Genomic DNA, 13,541 nt, shown 5'->3' with positions numbered 1-13,541 from the left:
TCTCCATACACAAATAGGTATCCTCTTTTCAATTTCTACCTGTGCTATTCATTTCAGGTCTCCTTTCTTGTAGTGACTCATTGATTTATAGTTCTTTCCTGTCACAACTTCCAGAACTAGCCTCTTGGAATAAATGCTTTTTTGTATTCTAGTCTCCAATCCATCCCCCAAAATCAGGATTTGTAATCAGAATGACTGATGATTTCACAAAATCATTTTTTAATCTAATGACATCTTAGGTGAAATTCAAAAGGCTGTAAGTTGTAAAGTCATCATAGTGTAGCTGATAGAGGATCAAGCTTGCAGTTCACATCCTGTGTCTTATATATGAAAACAGTAGGACCACTGGCAAAACATTTAACTTTTTAATATCCTCATAAAACTTTCTAAGAATTTAAGTTAATACACAAGTTGCATATCTGCATAAATAATTGTCATTTCTGTACCGGAGTTCATTTAAAATAACAAAATTACAGGTCCAGACTAAAACAAACAAAGCTCCACAAGTCACTCATTTTTATATGTTTTTTAAAATATGGAATGCTTCAGGAATTTGTGTGCCATCCTCACAGGGGATACGCTAATCTTCTCTGTATCATCCCAATTTTTAGGAAATGTGCTGCCAAAGCAAGCACTTTTTACGTTTTTGTTTTACTACTGATAACCTCCTCCCCACAACTTTCTGTTCCATTGCTTAACAAGTCTTTTCTTACTTTAATGCATTTCTTTCTTTTTCATACTTCCTCTTCCTGATGCTACTCTATCACCACTTACTTACTCTCTTTCCTACTGTATGTTTGGTTAAAAGAAGGATTCTTAATATGTGACCAGGAACTAGACACTGGATCACAGAGACCAGATGGACCATTGATGAACACTGAGAATAGCCGAGGGTCATGTAGCTCAATCTCCCCAGTGATAAAGTAAGGATTTAGCATTTCCTTCTCTTCAAAATGAGGACATACTCATAAAACACTCAGAGACTTTTTGATGGTATTTTCTATTTAACATAAAACTCTGAGTTCCCTTTCAAAAGGAAAGTAGACAGAAGCTGACAGGGTGATAGGGTGACTTCTGAGAGTAGTGGATGAGATGAGGGTGACTAGACTGAGAACAACAAGGTCAGTAAAGGATAGTGCAGAAAACAAAATAGATAGACTCTAAGAATGGTGATAAAGAACCGTTTCTGTATATTTGCAGAATTCACTGTGAGGTAATATTCCCCCTGCTTCATTTATTCTAAATCAACTATTCGTTATTCCTCCCAGTGACCCTTTGTTCTTTCATTTGGAAAACTGAAGCACACCTAAGTGAAATAAAACAGAAACCTGACACAAATCTTCATGCTGTTATTCTTGAAGTGTGGAACACTGACATTACAACTTAAATATTCTTCTGGCCATCACCACCCTAATATTTCTTCTCTTACATTGATTCTGCTCACCTCGGAGATAGAATTTGAAAGTGGATTAAATAATTTTAGAGCTTATGTTACTATGGTGACACAAGACAGCAGTTGTAATATTTCTTTCCTTTAGATCTTGATTTCAAGGAGCTCTGCCTATTTGCCCCTATTCTTTATAAAAGCTCGTAATGCAATGGAAAAGATAATGTAAAAAAAATCTAAATACAAACATAATGGGAAGAAATGCACCATTGAATCTGGTTTTTATGGACCTTCCAGAGGGCTAAGTGAGTCGAAGTGAAGGCTAATCAACAAACATGTATTAAGCATCTACTATTTGCCAGGTATTGTCCTAAGAACTGGGCGTACAAAAAAGGCAAAAGGTAGGTGCTGCCCTCAAGTAGCTCACAGTTTAATGGAGAAGATAGAACAACTTTATAACACCCCAAAATTTATTGATGTGTGTATATGTGTATATATGTGTATATGTACATATGTACACATATGTACACATATGCATACATATATACACACATCTACACATACACATATATATACATGTATATGTATATATTATTGGACGTAATCAGCAAAGGGAATGACCTAGCATTAAGGGTTTAGGAAGAGGCTTCTTGTAGAAGATGGTACTTTAGCTACAACAAAGGAAGCTAGGCAAGCCAGAAAGCAGAGAAGAGAGAGAATTCCAGAAACAGGGGCAGTAAAGGGAAATGCCTGGAGTTGGGAAATGGAAGTGTCATGAGAGGAACAACAAGGAAGCCAGTGTTACTGGATGGTAGAGTACATGAAAAGGAGTAAGTTTAAGAACACTTCAAAGATAGGAGGAAAGGAAGTTATAAAGGGCTTTGTTTTTTGACCCTAGCAGTGAAAGGGAATAATTGAAGTTCACGGAATGCAAGGCTACATGGTCAGACCTTCAGTGCAGGAACATCCATTTGACAGCTAGATGGATGATGGACTGAAGAGGGAAGAGACTTAAGGAAGAAAGACCAAACAGCAGGCTATATATAATAATAGCGCATTTATGAGTTTTTCAGGACATGAGCCAAGGTTGTAGCAGTGACAGAGGAGAGAAGAGATAATGCTAAGGCCAAAATGATAGAACTTGAGAACAGGTTGGCTATCACCTAAACCTGCTAACTCAGAAGACTCGGTCAAATCCCAATTTCTTGGTCAAACATAAACCAAAAAATCAACACTGAGCTGGTTTTGTACCCATTTGGCCCCTGATTTTTACTTTTCAAGCCCTTGCTTGCTGTCCCAGAAAATACCAGAAGAATAATGCAAATGTATGTGAAAGCATGTGAACAAGTGTGTATAAATGTAGGTGATTGTGTGTGTGAGAGTCTGTGTGTATATTTTATATACATGCCCAATATTATTGAGGAAACTTACATGTTCTGTTCTTTAATTGAATTAGGTTAGTATTATTGCATGTTTTCTCCATTTAAATTTGCACAGATTATTCTTTAGGTTTCTATAACAGGAACTTTCTTCTATTTTCATGGAATGAGACTTTAGCAGACATTTCCCCCAACTTTCCTGTTAAATTCTCCCTGAGCTGAACAGTGATGACTATTCACCTGGGCAGCCCATACTTCTCCTGACATCTGCGTGATTTCTTTTAATAATACCTCATTACCATATCATTATGCAAAATTATGCCATATTAAGCATAATTTCTATAAGTAGCCACAGGGTGGCATTCATGCTCTTTGCTATCACATTAATGACTGATAGATTACAAGGTCACTTTGAGGGGAGAAACCTTCTACAGATTCTTTCCAACAAGGTTCTTTTCTAATTTCTCCTATTAATTATGTGTGAGCTGTTAAACTTCTTATTGGATTTTACCTACACTGAATTTTGGTTACTGCATCTCCAATTTCTTTCCCCTGAAATCCTAGATTATTAACTTAGAGGAGTTCTTAACCTGTAGTCTGTGAACTTAAAAAAAAAAAGAAAACAAAACAATAACAGCATTTCAAAATAATTGTTTTCCTCTCTAAAACTTTGTATTTTATTTTAATACTTTTAAAATATTATTCTGCAAAGAGGCTCATGAGATTCTGGAGACTCTCCCCATCTCACTAAAATGTTTGAATCCCTGCTCTGTGAAGGCAGTCTGGTTTCAACTTCTGGCTCTATTAAAGAATATCTAGTGTAGGCCATGGCAGGACACAGCTTCAGCAATTGTTTCAACTGAATCCTCAGGTTCAGATTTTCCAGTTACTTCCCATACGGCCATCTTGTGGAATACCACCCGGTCGATACCAAACTGCATAGAATAATACCAGGCACATCAGTGGGCTTGTAAAAGCTTAAATTTCATCTTTGGTCATATCCCTGAGGCAATAACATGGGTTATTTCACATTTAACTATTGCTTTCATTATTTAAAAAAAAAAAAACAACAACCTAAAACTAAGTCTAAAACAATGTTTACCCACGGAAATTTAACTTAGATATAGCATTTACTAGTTGTCTATCATGTACATTCCATAATCATACCTTTTCTTCTCCTCACACTAGGACTATGGAAGCCCCTTTGCACAAAGATTTGTCTTTCACTTGGATGTCAAAGAGCCTGGAATTTCCTTGTTTCATCACAATTGCATACCTGAATAGCAGTACTTGGTTTTCCTGACTCTATTCTTTCCTCTTTGAGATCTATGCTGTACATAGGACTAGACCAGCCTTCCTTACATATTACCTTCATTACCTCACTCATTTGCTCAAAAACTGTTGATGACTCCTGATTTCCTACTATGTTTCATGCATATCTGACTTCATCAATGTGAGTTATCCTTCCCATAACTCAGATAACATTAACAATTAGATGGAACCTAGATAGAGTGATGGACCTAGAGTTAGAAGATTCATCTTCCTGGGTTCAAATGCAGCCTCATTTCGAAGCTGTGTGAAACCTGGGCAAGTCAGTTAATGCTGTTTGCCTCAGTTTCCTCATCTATAAAATGAGTTGAAGAAGAAAATGGCAACTCCCAAATGGGGTCACAAAGAGTTGGATACAACTGAAATGACTGAACAACAACAACAATGCAGACAACTCTCACATGACTTGGTAGATATATTTTGGGATTTTTTTCTATGGCTGAAAAATGCTTCAATCTGAAACTAGCCAAGTAAAATGTTTTCAATTTGCACCATTATAAATCTAATATCTGCCTCTTGACTTTTGAGGTCTTCCATAGTCTGACTCCATCCTGCCTACCAATCCTTATTTTCCAGTTCTTCCCAACATGTTTCTTCACTTTATTTGTTTGGCTTTCCCCATGACCTTGGTATTTGACATTTCATTTCACCCTAATAAATTCATTTATCTCATTTGGATTATACTCTCCACTCCATTCAACTTGATTCAACTAAACAAACATTTATTAAGCCCCTAATATAAGCAAAATACTGTGTTGGATACTGGGATTACAAAGACAAAAATGAAACATCTCCTGTCTTCAAAGAGCTTACATTCTACTAAGTTTTGATTTTATACTTCTACCTATTCAAATCCCATACATCCATCTCATGAATGAGTTAATTTGCTCACCTCTGAAACTCCAGCCCTCTGTTGATAGGTGAGTTAGTATAAATTCATGTAGCCTTCCATGTCTAACTGGCCTCAGGATGGACCATGCTTCTTATGACATCTGGCTGTCCACTACAACATTTTCCTGGGATCAAAACTACTCTTATACTCTCTGGACTTCCAGAAACCATGCCTTAGGGGACTTAATTAACTCATTTATAAGGTGTCCACCATAGAACCAAGCTCTACCTTCTACTTCATTTACTGGGACATATATTCAAACAATATTGCTTTTGCTTCTGGAGAGGAAGTATCATTCAACTCCCCTATCACTCTATTCACCACGCATTTGACTTCTCAGACCAAAATACTTTTTCTTCACCTATATTCCCTTCTATGTATTGTCCCCTTATTCAAGTGTAAGATTTTTTTAAATTAATATATATATATTTATTTATTTTTAGTTTTCAACAATTACTTCTATAAGATTTCGAGTTCCAAATTTTCTCCCAATCTTCCCCTTCCCCCCACCTCAAGATAGCATGTAAATTGATATAAGCTCAACATACATTATCACATTAAACCTATTTTTCACATTAGTCATGTTGTAAAGAAGAATTAGAACCAATGGGAGAAACCATGAGAAAGAAGAAACAAACACACAAAAAAAGAGAATAAATAATATGCTTCGATCTGCATTCAGACTCCATAGTTCCTTTTCTGGAAGTGGATAGTATTTTCTATCATGAGTGTTTTGGAATTGTCTTAGATTTTTGCATTGCTAAGAAGAGATAAGTCTATCAAAGTTAGTCATCACACAATGTGACTGTTACTGTGTACAATGTTCCCCTGGTTCTGCTCACTTCACTCAGCATCAGATCACATAAGTCTTTCCAGGTTTTTCTGAAGTCTGCCTGCTCATCATTTCTTATAGCACAATAGTATAGAACATAAGCTTTTTGAAAGTAAAAATTGTTTCCCTTTGGATTTCTATACCCAGCATTTATCACTATACTTGCTACTCAGTAAGCACTTATTACATGCTTCTCCTTCCACTCTTTCTTCCTCCCTCCTTCCTTTCATTCTTTCCTTTCTTCTTCCCTTCCTTTTTTCCTCCCTCCATTGCTCCATTTCCTTCCCTCTTTCTTTCCTTCCTTGCTTCCTTCTTTCTTTCCTTCCTTCCATTTTTCCTTCCATCCTTCCTCGCTTTTTTCCTGCCAGTTCTAGTCAACCTCCCTCAGATTAATCTACTTTAAGTCCTTTTTTCACCATCTCACATCTATATTAAAAAAATCAGTGACTCCTCGTTTCCTATAATATACCAATACCTCAGGGATCAATGATTTTATCTACTCCAACCCTCATTAGTCATCTTGATCTCTGAACTCAACAGTACTTATGGCCTATAGTACAAAAATCTGTCTTTTAATGATTCACTACTTTTTAGCATTTCTTATGGTTTCACATGTGTTAGTCTTCTCTCTCTAACTACTGAGCATCTGATCACTTACTCCTATAAATGGGACCCATAGGTGTTTAAGTACACTTAACATCAGAGATTCTATGATTCTATATGGTATCCTAATTATGAAACAACGTTCAAGAAACATGGATCTTTCTGTGACATAATTAAAATATCTATCCCATCACTAGAAAGATATTGTTGGATCCATGTCCTACACCAGAAATGAATGAGGTTTTATAGCAAAATAACTTAAGATTCCACAAAATTTTAGAACTAGAAAGGCTACCTTAGTTCTTCATTTTACGCATGAGGATACTGAAGTTATAAAGATGAAATGGCTTACCTAATTATATAGATAGTAGCAAGGCTGGAACTAGAAAATGGATTTCTTTCTTTCTGTTCATTTTTGAAGTGGACCTATAATTTAATGGGAGTCTAAATGCTTTTTGAGGAAACTCCTTTTGCCAATATAGTCATCTGTTATGCACCTTAAATTGTTAGAGGGTTGCCTGGGGCACTGAAATGTTAAATAACTTTCCCAGATTCATGTAGCTAATAGGTACCAGAGAAAGGACTTGAACCCTAGTCTCTTGATTCTGAGGCTGACTCTCTATTTCTCACACTATCCTGCTTCTTCAGGAAAAAGAAAATCATATTATTTATTTTCATTGAATGCGTACAGCATCTTTTTGGCAAGAGCGTTCCTTCCATCATCAGAGATGATAGGACATATGCAGATTAAGTTATGATTTTCATGAATTGCTTTGGGCAAAAATTCATCAACTGGCCAACATACTAGTAACGAACATTTCTGATTCAAATTCTAGTTATGTCACTACTACATATGTGACTTCATTGGGAAGGTCATTAGAACTCTGAACTTCATTGTTTTTTTTTTTTAGAAAATGAAGAGACTGGTTTAGATGATGTCAAAGATCCCATGTAGGGCTAAGGCTACAGACCAATAATATCATTAGGCCCATTCTTGTGGGAACTTGTGAGGTTGGATAACTCTGGCATTATTTTCCATGAAATAGTCAGTGTCATATCTGGAGGAGAAAATCCTCCTGGAGGAAAGAAAGTATGACTCAAATTGTGATCTGAGAGAGTAAACAGGGCATTGTGATGGATCAAGTCAGAATTTATAGAATAACCAAATCCATAGTGTTAGAAAGCACTTGTGAAAACTTTTGTGAAATAGGACCACGATGAATGTAGATGTTGGTCAGAGAAAACTCTAAGGGAATTATACTAGGCATAAGCTAATAATGATTTATAATGTGCAATGTCTCTACTCAATACTATTATTTTATAATGGAGGGTGATAGTTCTGCTTTATCCTTGTTCTATTGAGCCAACATCTTTTTGTGGGCAGGCATTAAGAGCAGGTGGGACATCATATTCTCCTATAATACCTAGTGTTCAGAAGGAGCCTTAGGCATATGGCAGATACTCAACAAAAATGTGGCACATGTCAAATTAATCTCATTTCCTTTATTTTTTTGACAGGATTACTAAACTAAGGATAAAGAGAATGTAATAGTTTACCTATATTTTAGCAAAGCTTTACATAAATTAACTCATACTATTTTGCAGAAGGAGAAATATGGATTAGACAGCAATAAAATCAAATGGTTATAGAATTGATTGGATTATTGGACTCAAAAAGTTTTTTTAATAGTTTAATGTCAAAATGGCAGGTCTCCAATCATGTACTTCATGGATCTGTTTGGCCTTGTGATATTTGACAACCTTTCGATTAATGATATGGATCAAGATGGAGATGGTATACTCATCAAATTTGTAGAAGGCACAAACCTGGGAGAAATTACTAATGCATTAGAATCAAAATCTAAAAGGATCTTGTTGGGATAAAATGTTGGATTGAATCTGATAAGATGAAATTCAATAGGAATAAATGTAAAATCTTGCACTTGGGTACAAAAAAATCAGTTTTACAAGTATAGGATAGAGGAGGTATGGTTAGTAGTTATTCTAAAATGATGGGGGATTTAGTAAACTGCAAAAGTCAATATAGTAAGCACTACAATGTGGTAGTAAAAAAAAAAGCTAATGTGATCTTGGGGCTTCATTGAAGGATATAGTTTCCTGGAATAGGAAATTATAGTCCCAAAATACTGTATCCCTATGAAAACTCATCTGTGTTCAGTTCTGGGTACCAGGGTTTAAGGACATTGATAAGCTGAACTGCATCTAGGGGAGGGCAAACCTGATGGCGAAGGGTTATGTCACGTAAGGATTGATTGAAAGAATTTGGCATGATGTGCCTAGAGAACACAAAATTCAGAAGTTACATAATAGCTTGCTTTGTTTGACCTCAGAACCTGAGACAATGGTTGGTATTTACAAAGAACCTAATTTAGACCTGATTTCAGAAAAAACAAAACAAAACAAAACTTCTTAACAATTAGAGCTGTTCAAAAGTGCAATGGGGCTCTGAAAGAGGTGGATGGTTCTTCCTTTCTGGAAGTCTTCATACAGAAGAAAGACAGGTACTTATCAGGTATGATGTAATAAGTATCCTTGGAATACATAACTACTAAGCTCCTTTCCAATTTTCAAATTCTATGATTATTGCAGTGAGGTTGTATTTTTTAAAACAAAATTATAAATTTTAGTATAGTAAAGACTGTGTTTTTGGAAAGATATCAATAGTAAGCCCTATTCTGTCTCTGTGTCTCTGTCTTCCTTTCTTTTTTTCTTTCTCTCTTTATATGTATGTATCTATATATCTTAGAGTGTATATATATATATATGTATATATATATGTATGCACATATGTATATAGATGGATACTTGGATAAGTGGATACTGTCCTTTTTTCACACTTTGTTCCATGGACATTATGGAAAATTTACAAGTTTTCAAAGTGGTTTTGAGAAAAGGTAGTTGTAAAAATGAAGACATGCCATGGGCTATAAATATCAGCAGTGGCATCATCCTATAATCAATTTGTCTACATCTTCACTATCTTGCAAATAAGGTTTATAGATTGTAATAAAATGGTGAGAAAATTTTCTAGGGGAAAATTTTTGTGGAGGAAGGTTACATTGAAACTTAAAATCAGCTCATTCAACTGATCCTTCTTTGGAAATAGCAGCAGACAGGAGAATGAGACATATTTGAACCTTTCAGTCAGATAGAACTTATCCCTGCCCTAACCTCTCATAACACTTTGTTCACACCACCCCTCTACACTTTCACACTCTACTTTGAATTTAATTATTTGTGTACTTGTCTTATTTCCCTCTTGGTCTGAGGCTGTAGTGTTTTTTCTTGTTGCCATGGAGAACAATCAGGACAGCAGCAGCCCCTGGAGCTGTAGGGCTAAAAGGACTTTTGAAGAAATGGGATGGCAGGAGCAGCTAGATGCACACCCACACACCTACAATCCGAGTATGGCACATTGAGATAATTCCAAAACACTGGTATTTACAGTCTCCCTAGGTCAATGTCCTATTATCTTTGGCTGGATTTTGCCTCTTGTTCACTCTCTCTTAGACTTTGCTGCAGTTCTAGTTTTGACCCTTTTACATCACATATCTCTTCCTCACTATGGATTTTCTAGTTCCACAATTCATTTCCCTATTTCTTAATCTTTTCTGAAACTCTCTAGCTGTTCAAACTGGGGAGGACTCAATCAGCACTGTATGTGCGCTCCCTGTAGATCTCAGCACTCATATTGTCTTCCTCTTCTGTCTCTCATTTGTTTATTTCTAAAAAACCCTACTCTTAGGAAAGGCTCAAAAATTATAAATCTAGAGGTAGAAGTGACCTCAGAGATCATCTCGGTTAACTCTTTTTTTTTATAGTTGAATGACTTGCTCAAAGTTACCCATTTAGTATTAGAGGCAAAATTTGAATGGAAGGTCCAGACTCCAGAGACAAGATTGTTTTTTTTTTTCCATTTTACCACAATTAAAAGATCTCATTAACGTATTTATAATAAATTGTAAATAACCAACAAATATGATGGAGTAACAAGGGAATTTTTCTTTTAACAGAGGCAAGGTTAAAATTAATGGACTGCATCTGTAATAGTGGAATTTCAACTTTCAGTGATTGGGGTGGGGCAGCTATAATTTTGGATGGGAGTTTTTTTTCTAAACCTACTAAAACTATACTATATAATACATAGTCACACCCTTACTTTGCCTATTTTAAGTGTCTTGGGTTACTTGTTTTCCAGGAAAGATACTGAGCATTGAGATTGGTGGTTTGTTTGTTCGGTTTTTTTAAAATAGTATTTCAAGTCCTTTCAGTTGCTGAAGATTAACTTTGCTTTCATCCTTCTTTCCCTACCCATTATTCTCCATTCCACTTCTTAACTCTTTATAACCACCTTCAACCCACCCTAGTCCCTGCCCCTTTCACCCATTCCCTGGGAAAAGCAAAAACAAATCACATTATAGAAGCATTTGAATTTATTTGATTATTTTTGGGTTACTAATTTAGACATCCCCTGATTTCTCTAGTTCCATTTTCCTACCTGATTAATTATTATCTGTTCCTTTTAGTCCAAGAGTCATCTTAACACTCCTAATTACCTCTCTTTCCTTTGACTCTTGACTAAAATTGGTTCCAGCTATGACCATTGCCCTATTATTATAGGCCCATTTGACTTGGACTCCATCTCATAGTTGGGGTGAGTTCTAAGTGAATTTCCCCTCTTATAATTCCCATCCATCTTGGGAGTTCAAGGAAAGAATACTAGTTTTCCTTGTTAAACAAAACAACCTAAACAACTAATGAATAATACACACACATCCACTGTATAGGGAGATTTGGCTATCAGTAGCCTCACTGGACAGAAAGCATGCAAACAGAGGAAGAGCCAGATAAATATTGCATACAATAATTCTGTGGCTAGCTATAAATATGATGTGCTGAAGTCTACTGCTCCCAGGGTAGTGCAGTTAAAGTTGGGATGGAGATTTTGATGAGAAGAGAATTAGAACTCAGTCAACCAGGTCTTGGAATTTTAAAAAACCCCCGAGACAAGTCCATGTTACAGAGGCATTATACATCACCAAGGAGAGTTTCATTTTCCTGTGTCCCTCCCTTGAGGTTTGTGAGTGGAGAGGTTAAGATGATCTTTGGCTTCTTTGTTTCCTGAGGCAGGCTTCCTTGGGCTGTGATGTCCGTTTGTGTTAAAGGGCTTAGCCACAGGCAGTCTGGTCTTGTTGCTTTTTTTTTATTGCTCAGATGCTCCACTGGAGTCATAATAAGATTAGCTTCAAGAAAGTACACGTCATGACCTCAGTCTTTGCTGCAACTTGTTCTACAAAGTCAGGAAAGTGTAAATTCTCTGGCTAAATCCAGTCATCGTTAAAAAACCCTGAGCACCTCAGAAAGTTCCCTCTCTTCTAGTGATTTATGTTTTCTGCTTTTGTGAACCATGATAGAAATATGGTCTTCTATATGAGGATAAAGTGTAATATCCTGGTGTTGGCAGCATATATCTCTGGTGCAAATTTTGCTGCACTCAGAAGCTCTATTTCAGCAAAACTTTAGCTGCTTTTAATCTTGGAGAAAACTCTGTGTGTGTGTGTGTGTGTGTGTGTGTGTGTGTGTGTGTGTGTGTGCGCGCGTGCATTACCTTAACTGAAGGCCATGCTTAGCATAGGCTGCCCTGCTTTCCTTTCAAGGAGATAAAAGAAGAATTTGCAATTGTATAACATACTGAAAGACAGTGTTGCAAGACAAGCATGGCACTATACTTGGAGTTGGGAAAACACTGCTTTGAATCCTGCCTGACACTTCATAGCTGTGTGACCCTGGGCAAGTCATTGAATTTTTCAGAGGCTCAGTCCCCTCCTTTGGAAAATGGAGCTAATGACCAAAGGTGCTACTTGCATCCCTTAAAACCTTGTACCCCTCAAAACATGATGGAAATGTAAATTGTTACATTATTAATGGACCTTCCCAGAGCAGGGTACAGCTGGGCAGTCTGTTTGATAGAGCTGAATTTGTATTAATAGCTCATTTTCAAATAGCCCTTTACAGCTGATAGAGGCTTGCCTCTCAACAACCCCATGAATGAAGCAATGCAAGTATCATTAGCCTCACTTTACCCATGATGAAAGGAGTCCCAGTGTGGTTAAGTGCATTACTCATAACTACTAAATTGCAAAGCCTGGTTTAGGGGGGAATTCTGACTCACGTTCACAGAATAGCTAGAAGGGACTTTAGAACTCATCTCATTTCATAGAGGAAACTGATTTTAGGTAACTTCTCTAGGGTTAGGCAGATAGTAAATGTATATAAACTCTAGTCTTCCAACTGTGCATTGAATAGTCTTTCCATTTAAGACAACTGCAAATAGAACATGGAGAACTCATCAGTAAGTCTCTAGCCAGTCTAGTGATGATGTGCCTCCCTGTACCAGAATAGAACTTAAAGTTCACGTACAAAACAAGAATATCATTTTTAGAATTCCAGATTAAATGCTAGTTTTCATATTATGATCCCCAGTGAAAGATGTGAGACCACAACTAGTGCTTTGAACTCTGCAGCTGAAAGTCACCCTCACAAGACAGAGGACAATTTATTACTTTTCCTTTGTCTTTACTAGGGATGATTTATAACCATGAAAAATGGCATAGCAGTATTTGGCTGTAGCCCTAGATGACTTGAAAACATGCTACTACTAGTTGACCCAGATATTGACTAGGGATCCTGATGATGACTCCACTGTAGATTCCAATTCCAGCTAGTAGGTCTTTGAAGGAAGATAATTATGCTCTACATGGGTCAGAACAACTTAAAAATACCCTAATTTCAAATATCCCTTCTCTCTTGAGTCATTAAAGCAATCCTTAAATATACTAAACGTAGACTCATGCACTTCCTGGACATCTCCAGCCATGCCATCTATACTTGACTCCTTTTGGCCCATAATCTCCACTCACTCCCCAACTGAGAATGGACTTTGATCCTGGAAACACCCTTCCTGGACATTTATAGACATGCCAAAGCTGATTTCCCCCCTTTCCAGCTCTCCATCTTCCTTGTATATAGTATGTTTCCCCATTAAAATTTGAACTCTTAAGGGAGAGACCATCTTGCTTGCTTTTGTATCAGCAGTGC

At 36.6% G+C, this 13,541-nt stretch overlaps 1 non-coding gene across 1 annotated transcript; it reads right to left on the bottom strand.

Moving 5' to 3' along the window:
• Positions 1 to 529: 529 nt before the first annotated feature.
• On the bottom strand, positions 530 to 635 carry LOC114045563. The gene has a single exon (XR_003569393.1). It is a non-coding gene; the product is annotated as a U6 spliceosomal RNA (small nuclear RNA).
• Between the last annotated feature and the right edge of the window lie 12,906 nt (positions 636 to 13,541).

Source organism: Vombatus ursinus, unplaced genomic scaffold (genome assembly GCF_900497805.2).
Source record: "Vombatus ursinus unplaced genomic scaffold, bare-nosed wombat genome assembly UNPS02014778.1, whole genome shotgun sequence".
In the NCBI taxonomy this organism is placed as follows: Eukaryota; Metazoa; Chordata; class Mammalia; order Diprotodontia; family Vombatidae; genus Vombatus; species Vombatus ursinus.
The sequence above is the reverse complement of the archived record's forward strand: the minus strand, read 5'-3'. Positions and strand labels throughout refer to the sequence as shown.